Source organism: Taeniopygia guttata, chromosome 10 (genome assembly GCF_048771995.1).
Source record: "Taeniopygia guttata chromosome 10, bTaeGut7.mat, whole genome shotgun sequence".
NCBI classification, from domain to species: domain Eukaryota; kingdom Metazoa; phylum Chordata; class Aves; order Passeriformes; family Estrildidae; genus Taeniopygia; species Taeniopygia guttata.
This window is the reverse complement of record NC_133035.1, coordinates 19,103,340-19,117,076: the sequence shown is the minus strand read 5'-3', so window position 1 is coordinate 19,117,076 and position 13,737 is coordinate 19,103,340.

Sequence of the window (13,737 nt, the reverse complement as noted above, 5' to 3'; positions counted from 1 at the left end):
GAATCACATTAAGTGTGGTTTTAGCAAGGTGGTCCCGTCAGGATGAGGCCTCGCACGGTCGTGGTTTTGATTTACTGGACACAGTAATTGCTTTCTGAGATGAAGGAAGCAAAATATGTGTCAAAATATTAATGGTCAATGTCTAAAGAGGCAGAAGGCTTGTGCTGGCTCTGGGCTGATGTGATGAGTGTTAACTCTGTCAGTCCAGCTGAGCAGCTGTCCCTGAGGCACACAAACATCACCCTTCACTCACTTCCCATCTCACTCTTTGCATAAACATCTCCCCATGGGAAACTGTTTGCCCTCAAGATTTCAGGGGTCCATGAATGCAAAAATAAATTAATCAGAGGGAATAGATGTATGCTCAATCTGGATATCCCTACAGTGGAGCTGTTTGTGCAATGATTTCATGCCGAGGTTGCACGTGGCAATTCTTTACACAGAAAATCCCTTTAAAAAGGGTCTGGTTTCAACCAGGGACCTGGGCAGCTTCCTGAACAGAAAGAGCTGGCCCAAGTCAGGTTTGGATTATTCCAAAAATGACCTATCCTAGCAGGACTTCGCTGAGCTTAGCTGGGCACTTTCTATTTAGATGCCAGTGTTAAGGTCCAAAAAAGATCTGCACTTAATAAACCTTCTTTATGCTGAGGATTCACACCCTGAGATTCCACTTCTCTCTCCACACACACACATTATTTTGACCCACAGGACAAGTTTCATGCAGTCTGTCTTCAGCTGCAACAGAACACAAACTTCATACTGACAAATCCATTTTTTGCCTAGTCCACTTTCTCCTCAGTCACAAATCCCACTTGAAACCACTTTGAACTGGACACCGACTAATTAACAGCCCCACAGAAATCCAAATAATTCTGCAAAATTGAAGCATCTAAAATGAAATGTAAGAAGTCCTGTCTTTAAGAGACCCTCAATTCCCAGATCCAGATTTATTGCCAAAACCTGCCACACACAGGGAAATAGTTGAAATAAGGGAAGAAATAAGGATATTGCAGCCTAATTCTCTGTTTAAACATTGCCATTGGTATTATTTCATGAAGTTTTGTAGAGGGTTTAACTTCTCCCTAGGTCTCTATCAGCACTTTTTCAAGTAATGACAAATCTGATTTGTTACAGGAAGAAGTTGAGTGTATCTCAAACCCTGAAGTACAGCTTAGGACTGAAGAACATCAACTTCCAGCTTCCAGATCCCTCTGGAAACACTGGATCCATTGTACAGGACCTTTTCACTTCCACTGCACGGAGCCTGTGGAGGCTGAAATGGGCTCAGTGGGACTTGTGATGGAATCCTGACTGCCCTGAGGTGAGAGAGACTTGTGTCAGGGATGTCAGGGCAGCTGTATTTCACTGCTGGAATGTTCCTTGTCTCCAGGTACACACACAGGGCCCGTCCCCAGCCCTCCACAGCCATGGCTTTAGAAAGTTTTGATGTCTTTAATTGTTATTTTATTACACATATTTCACCATTTAGCCAGCATTTTTCATTTCACCCCCTAGTCTGGCAGATCTACAGAAGTAAACCAGTACAACTGGTTTGGATATAATGTTGTAGCTGCCCTTATTCCAAATGGTTTGGGATTTTATTTGCTATTTCACACAGAAAGTACAGATTGCATCCTGTGTGTCAACACAGGGCTGCAGCCTTGGGAAATTCAGAATTTAAGGAACACAGAGTCATCCTCTGCACCAGTCACCAGCTCACAGCCTGCAAACACAGGAAGCCCAGTTCAGGAGAGATCTGAAGACATGTGGGACTCCTCATGAAGGTACTGACAGCGTGTTTAACCCCAGCACCCTCACAGGGACTTCCAAATGAACCTAACAGGAAAGGCAAAACACCTTTTTCCATTAAACTTTCCCAGGGAATCTAATCTTTCTGATTTTAACCCACTTAAGTTGCTCAGCTGCTGCAGAGGGATTTTAGTTCCTTTGCTACACTTTGGACACCAGGATCAAAGGGAGGATTTGACTTTCTGGATGAAAACTGTGCCACCAACCACACTCAGGCTCCAAGGGGAGGACATTTCCTCCCCCTGCTCTCCTCAGGAGTACCTGTACTTGGTGTCTGTTCTCTCAGTGAGGTGGGGAATCCTCTCTGGAGAAAAAAGCCTTTTTTCCTTACAGGGAAAACACCAGGAGATAAAAACCTGATGGATTTAATTTGCCCTGGTGTGCAAAGTAATACCTGAATAAAATTTCAGCTGCCAAATCTCCATCTTGCTTTCTCCTGGCTGTTGTCACTTCCTTGGACACCTTCTTGCCATAAAGATGCAGCCTGAGCTCAGAGGGCAGCCAGAGGGACACGGGGGTGTCAGGATAAAACCAGCTCCCACTAATTCCATGGGACATAAGGCAACCCAGACCCCACCCAGGGATTTTAGGTGGCACCTGAGTGCAAATGACAGCCCATGACAATAATGGCCATTAGCACTTTTCCTGGGCAGAGCCCATATTCCCATTTCCTTGAACGAGATGATAATTATGGACAGGAGCCTGCCAAGGCCCTTTTTTGCCATAACTATTCTGTTTCCTCACTCCCACTCAGATGGTGGGAGATTTTTCTGAGTGCCCCTACTGTAAATTGCCAAGAATAACTGTTGCCTCCCCTAAAATGGGAGTGAAAACAGCCCTGCGGGTTCCCTCTGAAGTGACAGCAGCTCTGACCAACTTCAAAGGCAACACAAGGTTTTAAGTGAGGGCTGTTTGTTGATTTTTTCTCCAGTGAAGTGATATTACATGGCATTTCCAACCCTCAATCCTATTAAGTGACAGAACTACCTAATAGCACTCATTAAATAACATAACTTGGTGTCAGAAATTCACTGACAGGCTCCTGCAATTGAAGTGGTAGATTTATACCCTAAGAAAACACGGGTTTGATATTATTGTGACTGGGGTTTTTTTAATAAATGTCATTTATTTTAACAGGTGAAAGCCTAAGAGCCAGGACAGTTCATGAAAAGGTTATCACAGCTGAGAAGTTGGTGCCTGAATTTTACATTTAGAGGGAAGAAAGCAATAAGAAAACATTCATTGCTGCTGAACTCCTCCAGCTCTGGGAGATCATTTCTTGGGTGACACCACCCTTCTCTGCAGTGCTGTCACGAGGCACTCAGATGTTCCAGCACTGCTCAGGGACTTCCCATCCTTCTGTCCAAGGAAACACTCAGAGTTAAGCACAGGTAACCACCTGAACCTCTCAAAGGGCAAAGCCAGAACTGAGAAGATTCTTATCAACATTATCAACTCTCTTATCAACATTACAGCTCAAGGATGGTGTTCACACACCCTGCACAGGGACAGGAGAGGTTTGGCACAGCCAAACCCATTTTAGGTCAGCACAGTGGCAGAGCTGATGCTGTTAACAGCTGATGCTGCTGAAAGGTCTGTCCCAATCTTTTCTCTTTTTTTTTTTTTTTTCTTCCTGTCACACAATCCTGCTGCTCCTTTACACCAGCTTTGACTTTTATCAGCACTTCAATGCCAACTGCACAAATCCTCAGGTCTTTTTTCTCAGTTTTCTGTAGGTGCAGTGAGATGAATCTGCTCAGACAGGAGCCCAAGTGCCAGAGCAGCAGAGGGAACCTTCCAGGACCATCAAATAATTCAGGTGTGAAGGGACCTTTTGAGGTCACCAAGTCTAGGACAGTGACTCACTGCCTTGGCTCTGCTGGATCAGGCAGAGCAGGCAAACCTTGCAGCCTTCTGCATCTGGCACCAAAATCCCAACTCTTGCAATTGTCCAAAAAGATTTAAAGGTTTTATTTTTTTCATGCAACATGAATGCTGTAGCAAAAATGACTTCTTTTTATACTCTAAAAGAACAATAAAACAAAAATCTTCCTGGAAATAACAATTACCAGTTAAATCCCTGACTATAACATTTTGACCAGAGGCAGAATGCTCTAAGGAATACCAAAACAATGCAGTGAATATTTGTGCAGCAGGAAGAGTTTGGAGGTGTTTGTTTATCATAGTTTGTTCCTACTAGACAGAAAGGTTCCTAAAGAACCCATATAAAGAGCCCTGATTATTAATAGAGTCATGAAATGGTATTTCTAACCTGTTTATAAATGGTTCAAAGGAAATCACAAATATATTAAAAAAAAATCCCCAAGTTTACAGTAAATGGGCAGAGAACTAAATTGGTTATTCCAGTAAGAAATATGTTATATGGAACTGAGCTGAGCATGTCTGCCATCATTCTGCCTGGAAAAAAATCAAAATGGGGAGAGGAGGAAAGATTTTTAGTTTGCCATTCTTTTGCAGAAGGCAAACAAAAGGGAAAAGCCCAAATATTGTATTACCCTACTGTACATATGGACAAGTAATGCACACAATGATTTCACAACGTGCTTTAAAAAGATTCAATAATGGCTTGGGAAATATGGGAAAGTCATTTTTAACACCACATAAAAAAGTAATAGAGGGCCCAATCCTGTCACCACTGACTTAAACTGGGGAGAGCTGAACTTTCAAGATCTTCTGGCAGATTTAGAACTTTTTTAAACAGCCTAATTCAGATATTAGCAAAGCCCAGCCTGGCTGGCTCCCACCACATTCCCACTTGCTAAATTATTCCCCTCCCCCATTATAATTTAAAACAAAAATATTTTTAATGTGTTGAGTTTTTGTGTATTTGGACAATGCCTGTCTTTCCCTGTCACTCTGACAGCCCTTAGGACCCATCAGCTGCCTGAGCATGGAGAGCTGCAGCCAGAGCTGCCCTGAAACCACCAGAGTCTGGTCAACTTCTGATTTTCTGCATAATACTGCCACAAAAATCAATGTCTCCCACCCAGCCGGAGGGCAATCCTAGAAATGCAAAGAGACCTCAGTTTCCAGAGATTCCAGGTTTGAAAGAGACATTTTAGTGCTGCCTACACAGCAAGAAAAATGCCAAGGATGAATGTATGGACTGAGGTTGTGTTAGGGACCAGCCACCTTCCCCATCAACAACATCAGAATATGGCACATTTCACAAGGTGAGCTTGCACTCAAGAGCCCTTCCCTTCCTCACCCACCCCATCTGCAGCTGAGGTGGTGCTGGAAACACCAAACCTCTCCATGTGGCACGTGAGATTTCAACCGCTGTCCTGCAAACACGCTGCATTTCCAAGATGCAGCTGGATCAGACCAAAGTTCTGATGCAATTTATTTAAAAAGGGGGAAAAAAACCAACCAAATGAATCCTCAGTCACTCTTTCTCCTGCAATCTGAGTGGCCAAGTCTGTACTGCAGGGCTCATCCATTCCTGCCTCCTCTGGCTCCCAGCTCGGACACACCCGGCACGCTCCCATCCAAAGGCCCCGTGTCACGCACCAGGGAGTTCATGCAGTAAATACAAGGGCAATGACCCAGAGTTCTCCCTCACCCTCTGCTTGTCTCACAGTGTTTCCAGTTCTGCTTTTAGCATCTAAAACCTTTCCGTTTCTGTCAACTGATGCAGCTCGTGAACTGAAACCTTGAAGCTGCACAAACACAGAAAGCTCTGCCCACAACATGTGCCAGGAATCCTCTGGGGTGCCTCCTTCAGAGCCACCTTCCCCTTCACTTCCAATGTGTTAAACCCCACAGTTCAGCCCAAATAAACCACAGACTCAGATCAGTGGTTCCTTCTAGTCCCCTAGTTTGAGTTTATATGCAGTGCTGACTTTAAGTTCAGCTCTATGTGAATGCCTGTATCAGTGCCTGGCAGTTCTTCCCATGTCCAAGACAGCTCTCAGATTAATCCAGGCTGTTTTGTCTTTTCCTTCCAGTTTAGTGTTACCCTCAAACAGTAAAACTTTTCCTATTCAATTCTCTTGCTGCTCTTGAAGGGAATGGAACAACGTGGTAAAAAAGTTCTACCAGGGTAAAGTTGGTCTTGAGAAGGAAAGTTCATTTTTGATGCTTTTTATGACCTTGCTGACATTTCCTAGCCATAAGCTGGAAATGTTATATGATAAAAAATACAATATTAATCAACCAATTGAGTTGCCAGTTCTAATTTTGGATAGAAAACTGGACAGAGAAATAATCAAAGACTTACCAGAAAAGCAGATGGCTGCAGAGTGCTTCTGGCAGTCATGCTACTCGCACATGGGACCACTTGTGTTTAACAAATTGGACAACAGAGAGAGAACAGAAATGGAAATTGGGGCTCTACTCCATTCAAATTCTTCAGAATGTTTGTTTTGGATTTGTACCTCTGCTGCAATTTACAACTCTAGATTAGATAGAGCAAGAGTAATATTCTTGACTAGAAGGAAAACAGAATGGCTGAACTGTTTGCCAACTCACATACATTGTCTCCCTGTGTACAAATAATACCAACATATAAATGGGTCTAAATAAAACCCAGGATTAAATGTGTCTTTTACTACACAGCAATAAAGTTGCATGAGACATTTCCCTGAGTCAAACTGCAAGGGCCATATCAGCATGGAAGAGGGATGGAAGGAAAACCCAGAGCAACCTGAGATGTCACAGCTGTCCCCATGCTGCAGGGACCTCCTATTGCAACTGAGAATCCGTCCCAAAACACACTGCTCAGGAATTAAAGGGGCATTTGTTTCCAGCATGAACCAGTTTTGAAACACAAGGCATAGTTCAATGCTTCTTAATTGATCAGGAAGGTAAAAAAACACAAAACCAACGTCAGCTGTTTCAATACCAAGGCACACAGGTAGCAGATGACACCAAAAAAAGGAAGAAAAAAGACTCATTCTGTCAGTCTTCCTGTAAGAAATCAATTACCTCAGTGTTTAACAGGAAAACATGAAGGTCTTAGTGAGATGCCAGTTGCAGCTTAAGGAAATGTATGGCCAAATATGACATCACCTACCACAACCAAAAATTAAGATGAAAGTTGTGCTGGTCTCAGGGACCAGTCACTCACCAGGGAACCGGTGGTTTTATGTGCACGCTTTCCTGAAGAATCCAAAAATAACATTTTTCCATGGAGCAGAAATTCCTGCAGCGTTCACGCTTTTCCTTTCAGCAATGTTGCAATCCAACGTGCCAGCCCTGTGTAATGAGGTCATCCGACAGTGTAATTTGTAGTATTTTAATCTGTCAAAATTGATCCTAGGGTTTCTATGGCAACTAGATCCAAACAAAAGATGCAGCAGACAGAATTCGTCTCTCCCTGCACCACCCAGATTTTTATATAAATATATATATGTGTATATATAAAGCATTACACATATATAAAGTTAATGTTCATGATTCATCATTAAGCAGTGCTAGAAAACTGGCACTGGAGAAATAGCAACACACAGGGCTAACATTAAAAAAAGGTAATAAATGTATAAACTGACATCAATAAAATACATTAAAAAAAGGTAATTCTTCAATTCTCAAACACCTGGGAACACAGCATGCTTTTCCCCTAAAACCCAGTCAGGGGAAGGAATTATCCATTTCTGGTTGGGATAGATGGAAGGGGATCCTGGCTTTGCTGCCATGAGGTGAAGAACATGACATCTTCCCCCCCAGCAAAATCACCCTTCAACCATTACTGTTAACATGTTCATGCTTAGGAAAGCTTGACTGTTATCAGCTTCCTAAGCTTGAGTTTGCAAGTCTGTAAATTTATTTTAGTGCCCTTGCAGGAGCTGAGCTGGGTCCAGTTGCTGGATGGGAAATTCTGGATGTAGAATCCAAAGCCATTTCCAGTCATATAATATGATTAACATCAACACCAGCCAGCCCCTTTCTTTTGAAATAAAAAGGTGGGATGAAAAGCTTGATTTTCCTACAGATCGCTTCTCCTTGACATAGGAGGAGCTTCTGAGCACTCCTCAGGAGATCTCATTTGGTTCCTGAACACAGATTGCCAACCACACAGTGTTCCTAACACAATTGCTGCCAATCCGTGCAAATCCCAGAACAGTCACAGGGGTGCTGACTTGGGCTTTAAAGAGAGGCTGAACCTCCCCTAGCAGGTGACATGTACCTGCCTCTAGAAATGTGACTGGAGTCCATGAACGATTTTCTGACTCCTGTGCAGTGTCACTTAAGCAGGCTTTGGCGTAAAAACATGGGACAGTTTTAGCAGATCCCTAAAAAGGGTGAGAGGGAATTTCTGAGAGCTGCTGTGTCAGCTGGGAAGAGGGTGATACACTGACTTTTGCTGTGCTGTGTCACTGCAGGTCCTGTGGGTTTGCTGCTGGCTGCCGTCTCTGGAGGTCGCCTTGTGCCTGATTCCCAAGGCTCTGGATCAGCCACGGGGTGGGATTGTGGCTGGAGGGCAGCTTCTCCTCTAGGCCAAGTGCTGCTGCCTGTTAAGAAAATGAGAGAATGTTAAGTTAGAGAAATATTGGCCATTTAAAAGAAACAAACACACCCAAAAGCAGTGATCCCAAACTGATCCTCAATTCTCCTCCTAGAAAACAGAATTTCCCCATCAGTTTATGTGTGTTGGACAACAAATTCATGGTGAATACAGGAATAAAATGGTGTGCATGCATAATTTGAAGCACAGGAATATTTCCACAGTTTACCCTCCTAAAATTAAACACACTCAAGTCTTTCACCTGAGCAAAGACCCTGATCCTACAAAGCTCATCCACTCCATGGCAATTCCCTTGATTAATGAAAAGTGAAGAATCAAACCCTGGCAGAAACTGAACTATGTATTATACTGAATTACAGATGCTTCTTTAACAACTTCTATCTTTACAGAATACTGGCATTTCACAGATTATCTTACAGCTGACCTAGACCTTGGCATGTTTTTAGGTGAATATATTTATAAAATGTACACAATGAGCTGTTCCTTTTTCTTAACTTCAAAAAAGTTATGGCTCTGCAACTGCAGCAGAAGGTTCAAAATACTTGTTTAGGCAGGAGTGTTTAAAAAGTATAAGAAGAAATGAAACTGTGGATTTCTTCCTAATTATCAGTTTGTGACTGTCAGAAAAGATGTACCTTGTCCATGTGAAACCCCTCATTACCCCCTCCTTCCAATAAAGGCAATCAACATTGAACTTAAAAGTTCCTGCCTGCATCCACTTTACTGCCTGCACCATCCTGCCCTTTGAAACGGAGTCGTGTACGAGGCCCATCAGAAAAACTGGAGGAAATTGGAGATAAAAAAGATTTTAAAATAAACCCAGTATTTATGTCTCCCAAATGGGAAGTTCGGAGCAGCGAGGGCAGGAAACGGGCCGCTATTTAAGCTGATTACCCAAGCAAAGTCCTCTGCCTTTTCAGCAGAGCCACGGTCCCTGAGTAAAACCATTTCAATTAATTGGTGTTTGGGGCAGGGGGAGCCGGGGGAAGATGTCAAATTTTATCTGGAGTGTTAGTGATGGCTGGCTGGAGAGGGCCTTTCAGGGCTGCTAATTGGGCCCGTTGGCTGACGGCTCTGGCGGACGGGCCCTAACGAGGGCCGGGCGCAGGTGGCCGCGGTGGCCGCGCTGTCACGGCCGCTCAGGGCCCGCTCGGCTGCGCCGGCGGCTCGGGGCCCGCCGGGCATGGGCCCAAAGGTCCTCCCTGGAGAGGCAGCCAGATCCTTCCCGTTTGTCCCAGGAATTCACACAAATAAAAGTCTTCTGGGCCACGCTGGCCCTATGGACATGGATCTTATTATGCGTTTTACCTAATTATCCGGCGAGCTTTTCTCCTCGCGGGGCCGGGGCGGGCGGCGCTTCCACGGTGTTTGCACACATGTACAAACTACATCTCCTCATTCACACTTGCACATAACTGACGAGACAAATAATATTATCCTAGTGGGAAGAGCCAGAATTAGAAAGGAAATACTGCAACGTTTAGATTTAATCTGGTGAGCGTTAGATCATGATTCACTCTGACATAAAAGCTCAAGAGCACATTTAGCCAGGGTGAAATGCATTACTGTGTTTTACATGAGAAGGAAATAAGTCTGATGTTTCATGGGCTGCATTATTTGCTGTTGAAATCCTAATGACTGCCCACGCTCTACACCTACGTTGTACCTAATGAATTGGGTTTAAATTTCAGAAAGCTCCAGGAACAAATTGGACGATCGTATTTGCTTCTGGCTCTCCACCACAGAGGAGTTTTTTAGTAGAAGAGAACAGAAAAATTACAATAAATTAAAAAAAAAAAAAAGGTTTCAAATGTAACACTTAATTTATCTTTCCCACATTTCACAGCAGTATTTTTAAAATAAGCATCTTTTTTGATAAAATATTTTTTCTAACAGGTAACTATTCAAACAGCATAAACAGGATTGGTAATCCCTGGTTTTCAATATCCACAGTTCAATATCCTGCTCAAGGCTCAGGAAGTTTTGCTTTATCAAATAAAACACTGAATTAATGCTCCATATGAAACAGTGGCTGAATCAACACAAGTTTTACAACTGCCTTAACCCAACCTTCTGCTTTCTCTTCACCCACATCCACAAGATTCCATTGCTTCCCTGCCATCAACTCCTGCTTTTTGGTGGCCACAGGAAAGAACAAATCCCTGCAGGCTCCTCCCTGCTCATTGTCTCTCACATCAGTGACAGAGCAGTCACTTTGGATGGCAGCACAGTCCTGCCCTGCTTTAACACGACCCAGGACTGGCAGGCTCCAGGAGAATCCTTTTTCCTGGGATGTATCCAGGCCCAGTCGTGCTTCCCAGCCAAGGGTCTCCATCAGAATTCCCAGCACTCTCTCAACAGGACAGAATAGACTTCATTTCATAGAACCATGTTTTGAGTTTGAGTTGGCAGGCACCTTCTAAAGGCCATGAGCAGGGGCACCTTCCACCAATTCCCATCCAACCTGGCCTTGCACACTTCCAGGGAGGGGGCATCCACCCCTCTGGGCAACCTGTGCCAGTGTTTCACCACCACCATTGAAAAATTTCCTTTTTTATGTCTAATCTAAGACTTTCACCTCTTTTCTGTTTATGGGAGGAATTTATAGCTGAGATGTGAGCCACAAGGTCTGCAGTGCCTTCCTCAGCCCAGGGCATCCCAACGAAACCCCCATGTCTGGGTTTCCAGTGACATTTGGGTTTTACTTGGGCTTGTGTTCATCTCAACACATTTCCTTCCTGTAGCAACAGGAATGAAAATATCTAAAAATCCCAAATACACAGAGCAAGCTGCTGACTCTTTCTCACAAATGCCAATTCCCAGGAGCTGCTGTGACTCCATGAACACCATTCTCCTGCGAATCCAACTGAGGGTTGCAGGGCTCTCCAAATATCTGCAATTTCAAGGCAGATAAATGTCATGTAAACTCAAATTTTGCAACTTTATTGCTGTGTATTATTCCATGCCAAGTCACGCTTTACGTAGAAAGCAAACATAATTGAATTTATTTTCTGAGAAAAGCAAACTAAAGTTTACAGCTCTGCCTGGCCTCGAGTTTGTTTATAAACACAGGAGCAGATTGGCTTTATTACAATGGTGATGGCAAAAAAAAAACCTTCTTCAAGCTGAATATGAGCCAAGAGTGCTCTCAGCAAGTGAGGGCTTCATCTGAGTGTGACCTTGGCCTCTTGGGCCTGCTGAAGAGAAGGTGATTTAATAACAGGTTATCTAAGAGGAGATAGATACAACTCCCTCACTTGGAGAGAAATTACAGTGATGACAGAGCCAAACTTCTTGTTCGAGACAGATGCTGGAACAAGGGGCAACATCAAAAACTGCGCCTTGGCAGGCTCAGATCGGAGATTAGCAAAAAAACTTTTCAGCAGAAAGGTGGTGCAGCCCCCAGACAGGTGCCCAGAAAGCCACAGGATGGTGATTCTTGGAGATATTTCATGCTAAACACGTGCCCTTTGACACTTTTGATAAAGTACGTTGTAAAAAACTTCTTGACAAGGTGTTGGAGGAGCCACGGATGTTTGGCACTTCTCAAAAGCACCTGCTCCTCTTTTTTTAATAAACAAACACCTTCAAAAGCCCTATCATAAAATTCCTGATGACTTTTGCTCCACGCCCTGTGTCCCCAGAATACCAGACCATGTGGGGCTTCCATGCACATGCAAACCCTTGTTCTGATGGAATATTCCCTATAAACACAGACTCAGGAGTAACAGTGCAGGATCTGTCCATGCAAGTTGTGTCACAAGAGCAAACTCCAGATATTTGAAGAGATTATCAGTCAACTACAGTTCTTTCCACTGTAGAAACAGTTACTCAGTTAAGATAAACAAAGAAATTCCCATGCACTGAAAAGGAAAACCTATTAACTGATTAAACATGTGAATCAGTTGATAAACTGGTTATCAAAGTTCTGAAAACATTTTTAACAATGACCCTTCCTGCCATGTTTAACAATGACCCATAAAAGCTAGAATAATTCAGCCCTTTACAGGAAACCAGCTGGAGAGAAAACAGAAAGTATTTCTGATCTAAGAAGCTGCAACTATGCCATATGAGCTGATAAATTTAGACACTAATTATGAGTAAAGTAGTGATAAACATTATAAATGCCAATTTAAAACTTTGCACAAAGTTTTTTCAAAGGTTTCTAACTTTTCAGCACACAGAAGGAATTGGATGGATGTTTGTAACTCATTCCTCATTTCAGGCTTTTCAGGTAACTAAAAATACTTACTAAAAACTAAACCAAAACACCCTTAATTTTTAGGACAGGTTGAAGATCTGGAAGTGGAATAGGAATGTAAATACCTATGCTTTTCCTACAACTGATGATGTAAATCACATCTCAGAGAAAAAAAAAGCTTCCACCTCATAAGTATCTGCAGACATGCAAAAGCAGAATTTAGCACAGACTAATAATGACATTTCATCTGATAGAGAACATAATTTTACTTCTCAGCACATTTTTAAAAAGGTAAATTGAAAGAACTGTTAGATCTGGTCCTTGGGATGGTTGAAAGATCCTTTCAGACAAGTTCAGATTCACAGAAGAGCAAAAATTTGGGTGCCAGGTAAAGGTCATGGCTAGCCAACAATTGTTCACATGCAAAGCATGGACAGAACCTGCTCCACATCAGGTGGAGATTTACATTTTCCCAAAAATCAGAGAAATATTCAGACTTAAGGCACATTTCAGAGCATTCTAGTCCAATGCTTGACATCTATTCCCTTTCCTCCTCATGTTTGTATCAGACATTAAAATCAAATATCCCAAAATTCTACTTCTACATGGCTTCTGGGCAAGCAAATTGCCTATAGGTTTATTTTTCACTATCAGAAAAGTCTGTCCAACTAAAAGGCAACGCCACAAATCAGAGAAACCCCAGATTGCAAGAGATTTTCATCAGGGTCTTGTACACCAAGTTAGCCAAGACTTTGACAAAAAAACTTTTTGATCAACTCAACTTTTTAAGAAGTCACAGAAAAAGATTCAGGCTTTCTACCAATTACTGCAGAGTTTTGGAAGTAAGTTAAAACAGTCTGTATTTAAACATTTGGCTTTACAATGACCTTAAAACAATCCAGTCTTTTTAAAAAAAACATCTCCCAGCCTTCTCCTAAGCTGAAATAATAACACATACAGAATTAAATGCCAGTATTCTATTTTCATTCCAGAAACACAACATTTAAAAGCAATCAAACTAGGCATTTGTTAACAGAGGAGCATAAATAAAATGTCCAGAGGTTTTCAATTTTGAAAAGCCTGCTACCATTTCTGGGAACATCATATCTCAAAAGTGTGGCTTGCTCACTCTATAGAAAGACTGTATTTATTTGGCTACAGCCCTGTTCTCAGTAAGCATTGAGGGCTCTACTTTTGGAAGAGGAAGAAACCAAGAATTTCAGAGTGTTATTTTGAAGTG